Source organism: Schistocerca piceifrons, chromosome 11 (assembly GCF_021461385.2).
Source record: "Schistocerca piceifrons isolate TAMUIC-IGC-003096 chromosome 11, iqSchPice1.1, whole genome shotgun sequence".
Classification (NCBI taxonomy): Eukaryota; Metazoa; Arthropoda; class Insecta; order Orthoptera; family Acrididae; genus Schistocerca; species Schistocerca piceifrons.
This window is the reverse complement of record NC_060148.1, coordinates 118,988,839-119,004,369: the sequence shown is the minus strand read 5'-3', so window position 1 is coordinate 119,004,369 and position 15,531 is coordinate 118,988,839.

Below are 15,531 nucleotides of genomic sequence, written 5' to 3'. Positions count from 1 at the left end.
ACGTAGCGAAAACTTTGTTTTGGCTGATCCATTTTACCATTTTTATCCATCTTTACCTCCTGTTTTAATGTTTCATTATATGTTTTCTTTCTTTCCTTCGTTCGGGCGCTAGGCAGACCTAGTTCTCGGCGGCATTGCCCCAGACGCCACAAACATTCGTACCCCTGTCATCATCGCTTGCAGTTTCTTTAATTGTACGGTGATAATTGTCCGCGTGCCCTCTTAGAATAAACAACACAAATCGCGATGTGACGCAGTTTTCAACAATACTGCGGTCTCTTTAACGGCCTGGGCCGTATCTTAGCAACAGTCTGAGACGATTCGAATGGTGAGCAACTCGGGTGTTCCTGACCGCATTCAGCAAAACCTTCAAAGTTCGTGAAATGCAGTAGGGGCACGGGCAACAATGGCGGTGTCTGGTAAGTCACGAACCAGCATCTTACTTCTGTGAATGCTTAGCAGCCAAAACTAGAGGCGTCGATCAATTGCCTTTCTGCGGACGCATAACACAAATTCTCACGTCATATATGTTTAATGAAATAGAGACCTTCGACACAGCAATTATATTCAGGGTGATTTAATTATGCAAACCAATCGTCCAGACTGTTTATCGCGGTTAGTCTAAAGCAGTTTGCACTGGAGACAAATTAATTTTATAAATCTTGTAATTAGAGTGAGATCGGAATGCTACAAATTGTAAATGCTCATATGGAGCTGCCCGTGCCACGTGCTTGTCGTATTCGCTCGTTTAAATAACGTTCGACAAGTTTGGTACATCGCCAAGCTGTATTGAAACACACGTTTTCTAGGGTCCTATCATAAGAAATAATATACTTTTAAAAGAATTTCTAACGGGTTGTAGATGAATTTCAGGTATTAAGTGCTATTTGTGATTCCAACTGTCGGCTTTTACCTGTCACATCCTGTGTGACGCCATGAGTTCACGATGTGAAGAATGTACTGCATGATGTACTGCCGTCGTTATTAAATGTTATCTGTGGTTCTCTTAGTAACTGACGTAAAATATGCTGTTTTTCGCAAATATGTCGCTATTTTCGAGGGTGTGGCTAGTCAGGAACCTAAGTGAACAGCACGAATTGCTGTGAGTGAATCAAGTAGCAATCGTAATTATAATCTTGGTTCTCCTAAATATATATGGCTACTTTTTTCCGAATATGACACGATTTCCGGCGGGGACTTTAAGCAAGAACCTAAGGGCAAAGCTTAAATTGCTACATGTGAAACGATTTGAAGCTATATTTATAATCTTGGTTCTCACAAAAATTTGGCTGTTTTTCTTTTTTTTTAGAATGTCGCACGATCGCCGAGCGTGTGGTTAGGCAGGAACCTAAGAGGACTGCTACATAGCTTAATTTCAGTTCTCCATTTCACGGTTCATTATTTTTCGTGATTTTTCATAGTGTTTATTTCTGCTACGACTCTTTTTTGTGTGTCTATACGAGTCAAGTCGTGATTTTTCATAGATTGTTTGTGTTTATTTCTGCTGCGACTTTTTTTGTGCCTCTATACGAGTCTAGTTGTCGATTCCAACATTTGTTATTTTTAGCGTTTTACCAGTAGCTTAGTGAGCGATACGAACAAGTCAAATCCTTAACTAAATAATTAACAGCCAGTAAAAATGAAGAATAACGGAATGTGGAATCAACAATTAGAGTGTTAGCATGGATTACAATTCTCAAAGAATGCACAATACACACCTACTGTAACAACAGCACTACAGAGAGCAACACCAAGAAAGCATAATCTACAGTGCATTCTTTTAGAGTTTTCGTATGTGGTACCGCTGTAATTGCAGATCTACGTTCCTTTATTACGTCATTTTCTTTACGCGAAGGTTGCTAATTCCTTTAGGATTCAACTTATGATACTAATTCCTTTACTACTGCAAAAACGCTATAAATAACAAACCATGGAATCGACGACTGGAATTGACCTATGTAGGTGAAATCAAGTTACCGGTTCCTAGATATTTTATTGATCACGGTAGTACTGAAAGCGACACCAAAAACAGAAATCCTGTAGCAAAGAACTGCACACACCTACTACGAAAACAACGCTGAAAATAATGAATGTTGGAATCGATCAGTAGAACTATCCTATATAGCTCCATTCTAGTTATCGATTCCAAGATTTGTTTGTGTATTTTCGTTACCTGTGTAGTGCCCTTCTCTATGGAATTCAGTATTTTTTTCTCCTTATTTCCTGCTTATGTCCTTGTTACGTTTTCTGTATATTTTCTGTTGGAAGTGTTGTGTTAGATGTTAGTTGCCCCCGCCCAAAACCCCCACCTTCCCACTTTAATCTCGTTAGATTCAATACCTATTACTGAGAAGTACCACTATTCCATAACATTACGTGTTTACTATGCGTAATATTGTAGTGAACTGTAAATATCGTATATAGTTCTTTCACGACTACTCACGTAAACTCTGACCATAATTGAGGCATTGAGAACCATAAGGGCCCAAATAACATACACAAAGCTTTGAGAAAAGTAGATGTTTGTGAAAATCAAATTTATAGGGAAACCACCAGTTTCATAATAGCTTTGACTTTCCGGTTGTAAACCGTAACACATCAACAAAGATGGTGTTCAGATTTAAATTATCTGCTCTTCTTCTTCTTTTTCCTAGGCTGTATCCTGTGTCTTCACGGGGCCAGTATGTTAATTTGTTAGTGGTACAGGGAGCACGATGCCCCTTCCCGTTGCCAACTCTTCTCCCCCCCCCCCCCCCCCAACTCTTCTCCCCCCACCCTCCCCTCCTCCTGCAACCTTTTTTGGAAACAGTTTTGGCAGATCTATCAAGGGCGCAGGATTAACTCGGTACTACTTATATCAACTTTTATGCTGTGCTACATTTTTGTCAGTTAATCTTTCTCAAAATTGCCCTGGGAACGAAGTACTCAAGACAAATCAAATGTATTAGTGGAAAATACGTGTTTTGGCAAACTCATACGCATTTTTAAGTCGTGATATCTAGAAACACGCAAGGAATAAAAGAATTGTACACACAACTTTATAGTAAGTTTTATCATCTACAAAATTTATTCAGGCTATTTTAAACGAAATTCCACTGGACAGGAAATATGTGGGGGGAAAAGGATTTTGCCATGATTTCGGCTGGTTTGCTGAAACATGGCCGAATGCACACATGCGCTCCAATGACGAGATTTGGATTTTATAACAGGAGGCCAGTGCATGCAACACACTAAAAAACTGGAACTCCAAGGATGATAACGATCACTGATCATTAATTTCACTCGACTGCACACCTGCGTATGTCAGATATATTCTAGCGTAAAGTTCAAACGTAAACAACAGCCTGACGGAATCAGTTCACGCTGTGGAAATACTGTACGGTATTATTGCACCAAGTGGGCGTCACCGACACGACTTCCAAAGTAGTCATTTTGTTCACCATAGCGTTTTCGAATCCAGATCGTTAACGTGTCACACAATTTACCATAAGATGAACATAAAATTGTCGTCTGTGTCAAAATAGACGTCATCAGATTCATGCCGTGTATTTCCTGATTCTCACATCGGAAGAACGGAAGCGACAAGAAATATTCGAAATGACTGCAACGGAATGCTGTTACGTCATTAATAACAACACATCTAACTTTTTTACCTGTTCCGACACACAATCAATAAATAGAAAAGCAATTTCACTTACTGTATAGATTTTGCCCATGGGTTAACGTGATGGATAACGACTGCCGTGAAAGAGCGAGAACTCTTGAAATGTCAGCATTTCGAGTATATGTGTGACTCATACATGTTGCACAGACTACATGTGAGCATTTCATCACGTATCGTAGCTCATCTGGATGGAAGTAACACACATCTCAAAGACCTGCAGTTCTTACTGGGCACAATCACAGTTGTCCACACTCTCTTACTGGTAATACTCGTATATTCTGACCTTTATGCCAAGGAAACTTCCTCGTCCACACTGAAATATGAAATTCAAATTTTGTGTTACTGATCTCCTTAAAACAAAACTAGTTACTTGTGATTCAGCTTTTCTATTGCTGTCAACTGGTACATCATAGGATAGATCATTTACGATTCTCTTGTAACACTCACTTAGCAGCTTGTGAGTAGTGGAACAAAGCAGTCACCAGCGCATTTTGCTAGTGCCAGTTGCCTAGATAAGGGACAGGTATGCACTCAGAGGCAAATCTACTGTTCTCCTTTGATTCACAGGTCATTAACCTCTTGTTCTCCTTTGATTGACAGAACCTTAACCTATTGTTCTGCTAAAAGGATCCTTCCTTTTGATTGACAGGTCCTTAACTTATTGTTCCTCGCCTCCTCCACCTCCCCCCCCACCTCTCAGGAAAGCTCCCCCCTCGCTGCTACAGGTATACTTTCAGGTCTGAGTTATTGTAATAGCCCCTCTCACTCTTATCAATTCGATTGACTACTTAATTAAATTGATCAATTAATTAACCTCTGCCGGCCGCGGTGGTCTCGCGGTTCTAGGCGCGCAGTCCGGAACCGTGCGACTGCTACGGTCGCAGGTTCGAATCCTGCCTCGGGCATGGATGTGTGTGCTGTCCTTAGGTTAGTTAGGTTTAAGTAGTTCTAAGTTCTAGGGTACTGATGACCACAGCAGTTGAGTCCCATAGTGCTCAGAGCCATTTGAACCATTTTTTTTGGAAACCAGATCGCACTATGGTTGGCCCGCTAGATGGCGCTGCCATAGGTCAAATGGTATCAATTGCGTTTTTCAAATAGGAACCCCAACATTTTATTGCATATTCGTGTAATACGTAAAGAAATACGAATGTTTTAGTTGGACCACTTTTTTCGTTTTGTGATAGTTGGCGCTGTAATAGTCCCAAACATATGGCTCACAGTTTTAGATGAACAGTTGGTAACAGGTAGGTTTTTTTAAATTAAAATGCAGAACGTGGGTACATTTGAACATTTTATTTCGGTTGTTCCAATGTGATACATGTACCTTAGTGAACTTATCATTTCTGATAACGCATGCTGTTACAGTGTAATTACCACATTAATGCAATAAATGCTCAAAATGATGTCCGTCAACCTCAATGCATTCGGCAATATATGTAACAACAATTCCTCTCAAGAGCGAGTAGTTCACCTTCCGTAATGTTCGCACATGCATTGACAATGCGCTGATCATGTGGTCAGGCGTTGTCGGTGGATCACCATAGCAAATATCCTTCAACTTTCCCCACAGAAAGAAATCCGGGGACGTCAGATCCGGTGAATGTGCGGGCCATGGTAGGGTGCTTCGACGACCAATCCACCTGTCATGAAATATGCTATTCAATACCACTTCAACCGCACATGAGCTATGTGCCAGACATCCACCATGTTGGAAGTACATCGCCATTCTGTTGTGCAGTGAAACATCTTGTAGTAACATTGGTAGAACATTATGTAGGAAATTAGCATACATTGCACCATTTAGATTGCCATAGATAAAATGGGGGTCAATTATCCTTCCTCCCATAATGCCACACCATACGTTAACCCGCCAAGGTCGCTAATGTTCCACTTGTCACAGCCATCATGGATTTTCCGTTGCCCAATAGTGCATATTATGCCAGTTTATGTTACCACTGTTGGTGAATGACGCTTCATCACTAAATAGAACGCATGCAAAAAATCTGTCATCGTCCCGTAATTTCTCTTGTGCCCAGTGGCAGAACTGTACACGATGTTCAAAGTCGTCGCCATGCAATTCGTGGTGTGTAGAAATATGGTACGCCGGCCGCGGTGGTCTAGCGGTTCTAGGCGCTCAGTCCGGAACCGCGCGACTGCTACGGTCGCAGGTTCGAATCTTGCCTCAGGCATGGATGTGTGTGCTGTCCTTAGGTTAGTTAGGTTTAAGTAGTTCTAAGTTCTAGGGGACTGATGACCACAGATGTTAAGTCCCATAGTGCTCAGAGCCATTTGAACCAAATATGGTACGGGTGCAATCGATGTTGATGTAGCATTCTCAACACACGTTTTTGAGATTCCCGATTCTAGCGCAATTTGTCTGCTACTGATGTGCGGATTAGCCATGACAGCAGGTAAAACACCTACTTGGGTATCATCAATTGTTGTGGTTGACGTTTCAAATGTGTCTGAACACTTCCTGTTTTCTTAAATAACGTAACTATCTGGCGAATGGTCCCAACACTTGGATGATGTCATTCAGGATACCGAGCAGCATACAAAGCACACCCCTGTTGGGCATTTTGATCACAATAGCCATACATCAACACGATATTGACCTTTTCTGCAATTGGTAAATGGTCCATTTCAACACGGGTAATGCATCACGAAGCAAATACTGTCTGCACTGACGGAATGTTACGTGATACCACGTACTTATATGTTTGTGACTATTACAGTGCCATCTATCACAAAGCGAAAAAAGTGGTCCAACTAAAACGTTCATATTTCTTTATGTACTACACGAATATGTAATGAAAATGGGGGTTCCTATTAAAAAAAAAAAAACGCTGTTGATGTCTGTTTGACCTGTGGCAGCGCCATCTAGAGGGCCAATCATAGCGCCATCTGGTTTCCCCCTTCAAGCTAGACGAGTTTCGTTCTTTGTAGTTTTTTTCGTTTGATGCTTATTTCGTGAAATATTTGGCCCGGTCACTATCAATGGACCACCCTGTATAGAGGCTCCTATGTACTGTCACACAGGATATCTTGTGAATGAATGGAGCATTAGGATCAGCACTTACTGAATTTACCTGCCAAATTACTGATGCTGTCAGTATAGAACCACTGTCCGCCTTTTTCTTTCTGCAGACAAGACTTTCAGTCCCGAAACTATTTTGTACAGATCGCTATATTGCACTGACAGTTAAACCCTGCTAAAGTGACCTACAGATCGTCAAATATGGAAAGGTTCTTACTCAATTGCACTGCTCCACAAATGAGGACGGAAGATTGAACACAAGAGCATGAAACAGACCTCCAACCCAAAAATATGTCACCGCGTACTGTGTCGATGTAGTAAACATACAATTCGTATCTTGCGCCATACAAAATCGCCCCTTTCGCATCATTCATACAGCTATCGACCACCAGACACTCGTACATATACCGTGAAGAATCGTTGTACAAAGGCCGTGTCGGTTCCCCTTGGCACAAAGGCGTCACTGTTCATGGTCCCAACCTGCTTGCTTTGCTTGTTTTCTACATCAGTCTCCAGACTCTGGGGTTACAAGATCATATGTAATTTCACACGGCTTGCCAGAATATCATACCATTTTCGTGATACTTCTCGATATTAGTACATAGCAATAATGCGTGCTTAGCAGTATCGCTTGTGCAGTATAATTTCCAAGATATAGACCGTAAATTATTTCTCTGGAAACTCGAAACGTTAATGAGGTGGAGCTTGCTGTAAACCATCGAGTAACTAGAAAATGATCTCGCAGATAGATCATTGGAACAGATGCTGCATCATTGCGCCAGCAACGGTGCCTAGGTGAGCACATATTGCGACAAGTATTTCTCAGCTATCATGTGTCAAAGGGATGCCACCATCTCATCCTTGCGGGACCCGAGCTGACACCTGCATGTGGTTCAGCAGCTGATGGCCACGTCAACACTTTACGGTGCATCCTGACTCCTAGGAGCATGTGCGGTAGCGTCCTGTGCGGTCCAGTGGGCGGTGTGTGCTTCGCGATTGAAAGGTTTTTAACTGTGTGTAATTACTTGTGATGGATGTTTCACGACGGTATTCCTCGCGCAATCGGTATAAAAAAAGAAATGAGATCGATATAATTACTTCTCACGAGACCTGCATCTTTCCAAACAGCATAGAATGATGAGCAAGTGCCCGCATCTCGTGGTCGTGCGGTAGCGCTCTCGCTTCCCACGCCCGGGTTCCCGGGTTCGATTCCCGGCGGGGTCAGGGATTTTCTCTGCCTCGTGATGGCTGGGTGTTGTGTGCTGTCCTTAGGTTAGTTAGGTTTAAGTAGTTCTAAGTTCTAGGGGACTTATGACCACAGCAGTTGAGTCCCATAGTGCTCAGAGCCATTTGAACCATTTTTTTGATGAGCGAGTGAAATCCAAGCCCCACAAACTTTTTTATTTTATAAGAAACAATATACCCTTGAATTTCCCTTCATGAGATCCTTCCTCTCCACTGCAAAGCTGCTAATTTCCAGGTAGCAGATGGAAGGGAGAGAGTGAAGAGGGCGAGGGGGACGGTGATGGGGTAGTGGGGGTGGTGATCGATTTCCTGAAAATCTCTTTAAATAAATAAATAAAGTTTTTAATAGTAATAATAAATAAAAAAACTCGAGGACACTATTGGCAAGATTCCAGAGAGGAATACAATCATATTACTGCATGATTTTAATGCCCAGTTGGGGAAAGAGCGGAAGTATAAGTATATAGTGGGGAAATACCCAGCTCACATGCGCACTAACAGAAATGGAGAATGGCTTGTGGGACTCTGTAAACCATTTAACCTAGTAATGAAATCAACAGCCTTTAAGCATCTACCAAGAAAGCAGATGACATAGACTTCACCCAATAAACTTCTAGGAGAGTTTCAAAAAGATCATGTGGTCATTTCAAGGAAGTCCTGTAGAGAAGTCCAGAATGTGAGAGTGTTAAGAAAGGTTAACTTGGACTCACACCACTACCTCTCCGATTTCTATCTAGGAATACAAGAAAGTCTCAAACTCCCAAACTCACCAAGTTTGACTTTGAAAAACTGAAAACCTGCAATATGCTTACGGAGAGAATGCAAACACTAGATCATGAAAGCAACAACTGGGACCAATTACCTGCGACCAAGCGATAACAAAGAGACAAGCAGCTTGGTTAAGATGGAGCTCACAGAAGTCCAAAACAAATAAGGAGAAGTTCATAGAACAGCCCTGGCTAACTGCCAAAACCATCAAGCACGTTAAACATTAGTACACTCACGACCAATTGACTAAAGTAGATGAATATATCAAGGAGAAAACACTAGAAACTTTTACCAGACTTTCAAGTGAAACATTAGAATCTATGCCCCACCCAGCTTACTCTTCAGAGTACCAGATGGAAACATAGCCTATAATGACAAAGACAACTGCCACATATTGGCCAAATATTTTGTCATATATTTTGAGAATCTCCTCAACTGTGAGTCCCCTAAAACCTCCTTTATCTATTGAGACGGTCCCAGACAACCAAACTCTCGCCCTCCAACAGAAGAAGAAGTGAAAAACATCATTCAGTCCCTGAAGAATAACAAAGCACCAGGAGAAGACGCTATAGTTGCAGAGCTGTGGAAGCAGGCTGGAGACAAAGCAATTAGCAAGTTGACCGAGATCCTATGGAACATAGAGTGGCGAAAAGAAATGGAAGATCAAAATATACCGAGCGGTATTTACCTGGACACAAATGGAAGGGACTGGTAGTAGACTGTTTAGCTTTCACAGATGATCTGGCACTTATAGCAAGCTGAGTGGAAGTAGCAGTAAAGCAGCTCAATATGCCTAAACTCCAAGCTGCCAAAGAAGGACTTCAATTGTCACTAGAAAAGACAAAATTCCTCACCAACATCAGTGATACTCCCAGTGTTCTCCCCTCCAACATCAGTCATGGTAGTGTGATGTTGTCGACAAAGTGGTTACACGAGGGAACCTGTTCCGAGTTGGAGTGGCACCGGATCCATATTTCACTAAGTGTACTCTGTAACACATCCTGGAACACCGTTCCGTGTGCGTCATTCAAAAGAAAATGTGGGCGTGGGTTCGCAAAAGAATGGCCCATATTACCTGCACAGCACCTTTATCAATACCAATAAAAATTTGTTACAACCAGACTGGCACTGCTAAACGACTGCAGAGCTATTATAAAAGAAGTCACAACAGAAACATAAAGAATTTATCTGCAATTTTTTGCAACTCTTTCAGGTAGATTGAGGGTTTATACAAGAGATTTTCTCTTACTCTTCGAGGAAATCCTTATTGTTTTCTCTCAAGAAAAATTTCCACCGTTTCCGATAGAGAGTCTTTGCGCTGTGTTTCTTTCCAACATGTTTCAGTTATTTCTTTAAGGGGAGTGGCAACTGTTTCTTTTAGAAGCGTTTTCTTTTCAGTGTCTTCCAGACTAATTTGGCATAACGTCTCTTCTTCCCATAATGAAATTACTTAATTTTCCTAGAGCAGATTTGTTTATTTTTCTTTCAATGGAGAGGTTATTTTATTCATGTACATGAAGAAGTTATTTCGAAGTTCTTCGTGAAGAAGCTCGTCTTCTACTACGATGAGTAACTTAAAAGAGTCTGGAAGACACCTCAGGAAAATTTCTCCGCTCGGGACTGGGCGTGTGTGTTGTCCTCACCATCATTTCGTCATCATCAACGCGCAAGTCGCCGAAGTGGCGTCAACTAAAAAGATCTGCACCAGGCAGCGGAAAATCCCCAATCCCCACCAGTACTTCCATACGCATTTTAAATTTTTTTTAACTTGTAGATATTTACTGAAGAATGTCGCTTTCCTTTAAGAACAAAAAGTGACTGGTAAACAGCAAGAGACCTGACCTTTTGCAGAAGGATCTCGTGTAACTACCCAACAACGTGAAGTTTTTTCGTTACACTTCCAGCCATATAAGTGAACGTAGAACATAGGTAGCTTATATGGAATGCAATATCTGCCCTATTTAACGTACCAAACAAGCCAACACGACAACTTTGACTGAAGAGGACACCACAGAGACGTGATAATAAAACGTCAAAAGCTATAAAACAGTTTCCCGACACAGAAGAAACGTATGCTGCAGTTTTTGCTAAAAAGCGATAATCTTCAGCACAGTCGTCTTTTGAAGAAAAATTAATTACATTTACTTAATATCCGTGTGTTAGAAAGTCGAGTGACGTGTACGAAAGTGCTAATCATTAGACGTGTCAAGAAAGTGGCAATCATAATAAGAACAGGCAGCTGCATAAGTACCTACATGCTTCTTATTCATGAAACACTGTGATTACGTTATACTGCTTTCAGCGGAGTAAGCTACAGTTATTCAGTATACGAAAGTATTTCCTCACTGAATAAGCTGTTCACTGGATCAGCGAGATTTGGCTCTTTTAACATTTATTTCACGGTAATTCATGTCTTAGTTAAGCAGAAATACAATCAAAAGCAAACATTAATTTCTCGAATTTAGGGGGTGTTTATCTAGGTCAGACTGTGGACCTACTGTGTTGCAACAAAACAATGAGAGAATAGAAAATAACTCGTGGCGGAAAAAATAATCTTGTAGCGAAGGCCATTAAATGTTTGCTGTCAGTTGTCTACATGGATTATATTTTTTTAAAAATTCGTATGATTATATCATAATCAGAAATAAGACAGACAATAAATAAGTGGACTACCGATTTGAAAACAACTACGTCTTTATCCAGTATATTTAGAGAAATGGTCCTCCAGTTTTATCCAGTTACTGTCGTTTCGCCACTTATGAAGAAAAAAGTTCGATAGTCGAAACTGAATTTTGAACATGGCTTCATTCTCACAAACACAAAGTTACGTACACGTATGTTATCATGTTTTGTTAGTTTGCTGTGGGTGACGTTAATCAGATTTATATGAAGTTTCTCACCTTCATCAGTTTTTCACCCTGCATTCAACACGAAACATTTTCTCGGAAACGTACTTGATATTGCGTTGTACTTATTGTTCCACGTCGTGCGCATCTCTACATATTCGGAATAGACACAACCGAGACAAAGTATCTCATGTTTCGGAAAAACGTATTCTTTGTACATCAACAGAGATGCCAACGGAGTGGATTACGAATGGAACTCTTTACCAAATGAGCAGCAGTGAATCAACAACTAATTCGACGGTGTTTGCTTATACGGGGTAGGTCCCACAACTCTCTTGCCTGGCTGCATATAATGGTACTATTTTTCAAGGTAACCACTCTTTATGTCAATACACTTTTCACACCTCTATGCCTTTCAAAACATAATCTTATACTGTATCAGCAAAATGTCCCATTACAGCAGCTTTCACTTTATCATCATCAAATTTCCTTCTTCGAAGAAATGGCTCAGATGGTTCTGAGCACTATGGGACTTAACATCTGAGGCCATCAGTCCGCTAGAACTTAGAACTACTTAAACCTAACTAACTTAAAGACATCACACACATCCATGCCCGAGGCAGGATTTTAACCTACGACGGTAGCAGTCGCGCGATCCAGACTGAAGAGCATAGAACCGCTCGGCCACAACAGATGGCCTTCTTTGAAGAACGTTCTTTAGTTTGGAGAAGAGGAGTAGTCATTGTTGGCTAGATCTGGACTACAGGTGGATTGTCAGTCTCGTAGAAGCCACATTCCTTTACTGCAGCCTTCGCAACTGCCCCTGTGCGCACTGGCGCAGTGCCGTGGACAAGACGAATACCATGTCACAACCTTCATCACCCCTGTAGTATGACGGACTCGCGTTATTTGTGCAGAAGTGAAGCATAGTACTGTGTGTTCATAGTGGTATCCCTTTCTTTGAAATGAACTAAAAGAATTCCTCTGGAATCACAGAAGATTGTTCCGTGACCTTCTTTGTGGACTGAGTAGCCTTCGCCTTTCTTTGAGGAGCATCATCTGGTTTATGCCATTCAAGAAATTCTCTTTTGGACAGAGGATCGTAATAAAGATCCATAGATTCATCCCCTGTAACATACATTCCAGAACTTCTTTCTGGTTGCCATGGCACAGCTCCAAAAACTCGGAGCACGAGTCACGCACTGTTCCTTCTGCACTGCAAAGAGAAGTCTGGGCATCCGACTTGCACTAACCTTTTTCATGTGCAAATGACCATGCACGACCCGGAAAACGCTTGTTTTAGATAACTCTAACCTTGCTGCAATGTCCTTAACTTTCAACCACCTGTCGCTCAGAACTTCACTTTCAGAAATAGCTATAGTTTTCTCAGTCGCCATCTCAGCTGGCCGACCAACCTTTTTTTTATTATATGTCGCCCCCCCCCCCATAGGGAGGGGGGGACTGGCAGCAGTGTAATACGCTGCTCTGCAGCCTACAGATAAAGTTAAAAACATAATGAGGAGACATAACAATAAAAAGAGGTGATAAAACGGTGACTGTTTAAAACTGGTGCCATACATGGCGAAAAAGTTGTGAAGAAAACATAAAAAACAAAGAGGTCAGTGGTGCTCATTAAAAACACTTAGAAAATAGACAGGCACAATTAAGAAACACGGCGACAGTCTGGTTCTGTTCGCAGCACTTTCAAAAGGGGACGCACAACACTGAACACTGCACTATGGCATATGGGCATGGGGGGGGGGAGGACCCGGGCAGATTGGGGGGGATCAGCAACGCTCTCTCTGCCTAGGCGAAACTGTTTAGACCATTCCTTCATGATGGGGAAAAGTCATCATAATACCATCCAAGTGGACACAGCCAGTGGAAACCCGAGGAACTTTATCCCTGCACGGTACTCGATTTTATCCATTGCAGCACCGCAGCAAGCAACACCTTACTGAAAGGAGTGTCACCATACGACTGAGGCTAGCAGCGGACTGCAGTTAGTGTGAGCATCTACTGGCAGATGTCGCTAGCTCCCCTTCGCGCTCGTATTCAAGGCGAGGCCGGAAACTAATGGAACCTAATTCTAGGTGGCCTTCGATACTTGTATTATCCATAACTGCCAATGGAGTACACTATTACATACACGTAAGACAGTTCTTCTTTAAAATACTTTGAGCAGCACATGAGCCCATTATAGCCCTGAAAATTAATTTTAAATGTGCATGGCAAATACAACTTTTCTTCCGCCATTTTTCCCCGTCATTTGAGGCTTTAATGAAACAAATTGGTTACACATGTACCATTCAAAGTATTTTCCATCTCTGGTCACTACATTCTCCCATCTTTTCGGCAGTGAACGAATCCCGCATCGAAAAAATTGTGCATCTTTTGAAGCGATCCACGAATTGATACAATTTGTGATTTCTTCATGAGATCGGAAGTGTTGGTCAGCCAGGCCATGCGCCATTGATGTAAACAGGTGATAGTCAGAGAGTGTAATGTCTGGTGAATACGGCGGCTGGGCTAGGACTTCCCATTTTAACGTTTCCAAGTACGTTTTGACCTCTGTTGCAATGTGGGGTCGATCGTTGTCGTGCTGCAAAATCACTGTATCGAGTCTCTTGCTGTTTTGCGGCCGTTTGTCTTTTAATGCTCTGCTCAAACGCATTAATTGCGTTCTATAACGAGCACCTGTGATTGTGTCACTTCGTTCTAACACCTCATAGTACACGACGCCGAGCTGGTCCCACCAAATGCAGAGCATGATCTTCGAGCCGTGAATATTCGGTTTGGCCGTCGACGTGGAAGCATTGCCGGGATACCCCATTGATTTGTGTTTAGGGTTATCATAATGAACCCATTTTTCGTCCCCGGTCGCAATACCATGCAGAAATCCCTTCCATTTTTGCCTCTGAAGCAACTGTTCACAGACACACAAACGCCATTCAACGTCTCTCGGTTTCAGCTCACACGGGACCCACGTTCCTTCTTTCTGAATCATGCCCATAGCCTTGAGACGTTTTGAAATGGCTTACTGTGTCACTCCCACTAATCGTGCCAATTCTTCTTGAGTTTGAGCCGAGTCTTCACTCAGCAATGTCTCCAATTCTGCATCCTCGAAAACATTCTCTCTTCCACCACTCCCGGTCTACGACATTAAAACCCACCGTTCCTGAAGCGTTGAAACCACTCACAACACGTTCTGTCGCTAATAGCGTCCTTACCATAAGTACTTGAGAGCATTCGATGATACTCAACCGCTGTTTTCTTCATACTGAAACAAAACAGTAACACCTCCGCAAATGACGAGAATTAGGCTCGTAAACTGACATTTTCAATCAAGAACGACTTTATGATGCAGACACAAATGTTTGAATGAGGTTATGTTGACCGTGGTCCAAGCCAACTGCCTGGCGTCTGCGATCGCTAAGCTTAGCAGATGTTACTCAGTCCAGCTCTGCATAAAACCGTAGGAGTGACTGGTCTGACTCAGATGCCGTCTTTTAGTTTCCCAGTTCCGAACGCATCGAGACTGGGATGACAGGGGCGCTGTTGCATGGACCCGGATGGTGAAGGAAATGGTGGAGCAAGAGCGGTTGATCTTAACCATCCAAAGTAGACGGTGATGACATTAAAAAGAAAGGAAACAGAAATAAATACTGAAACACTATCTAATTCAACACGCATAAATGGCTTTGGTGATTGGCCTAGTGTCGGGCATTTAAAAGGTATTAAATGATCCTTGCCCGACCTGCCGATAGCCCACAGATATTCACACGTGTAAGGCAGGCATGACCCTAGGGAGAAACAAGCACTTTCCTTCTAGTGGCGTATACGTTCATCACAAATAGTGCTGCCCTGTTTGGGGTAAAATTGTACACTTTGATTTGAAACTTTGGGTCGGATAGTGTAATAATTACTTAAATGGAATATTGGATGTCCATTATTTTCTGCTAACCACT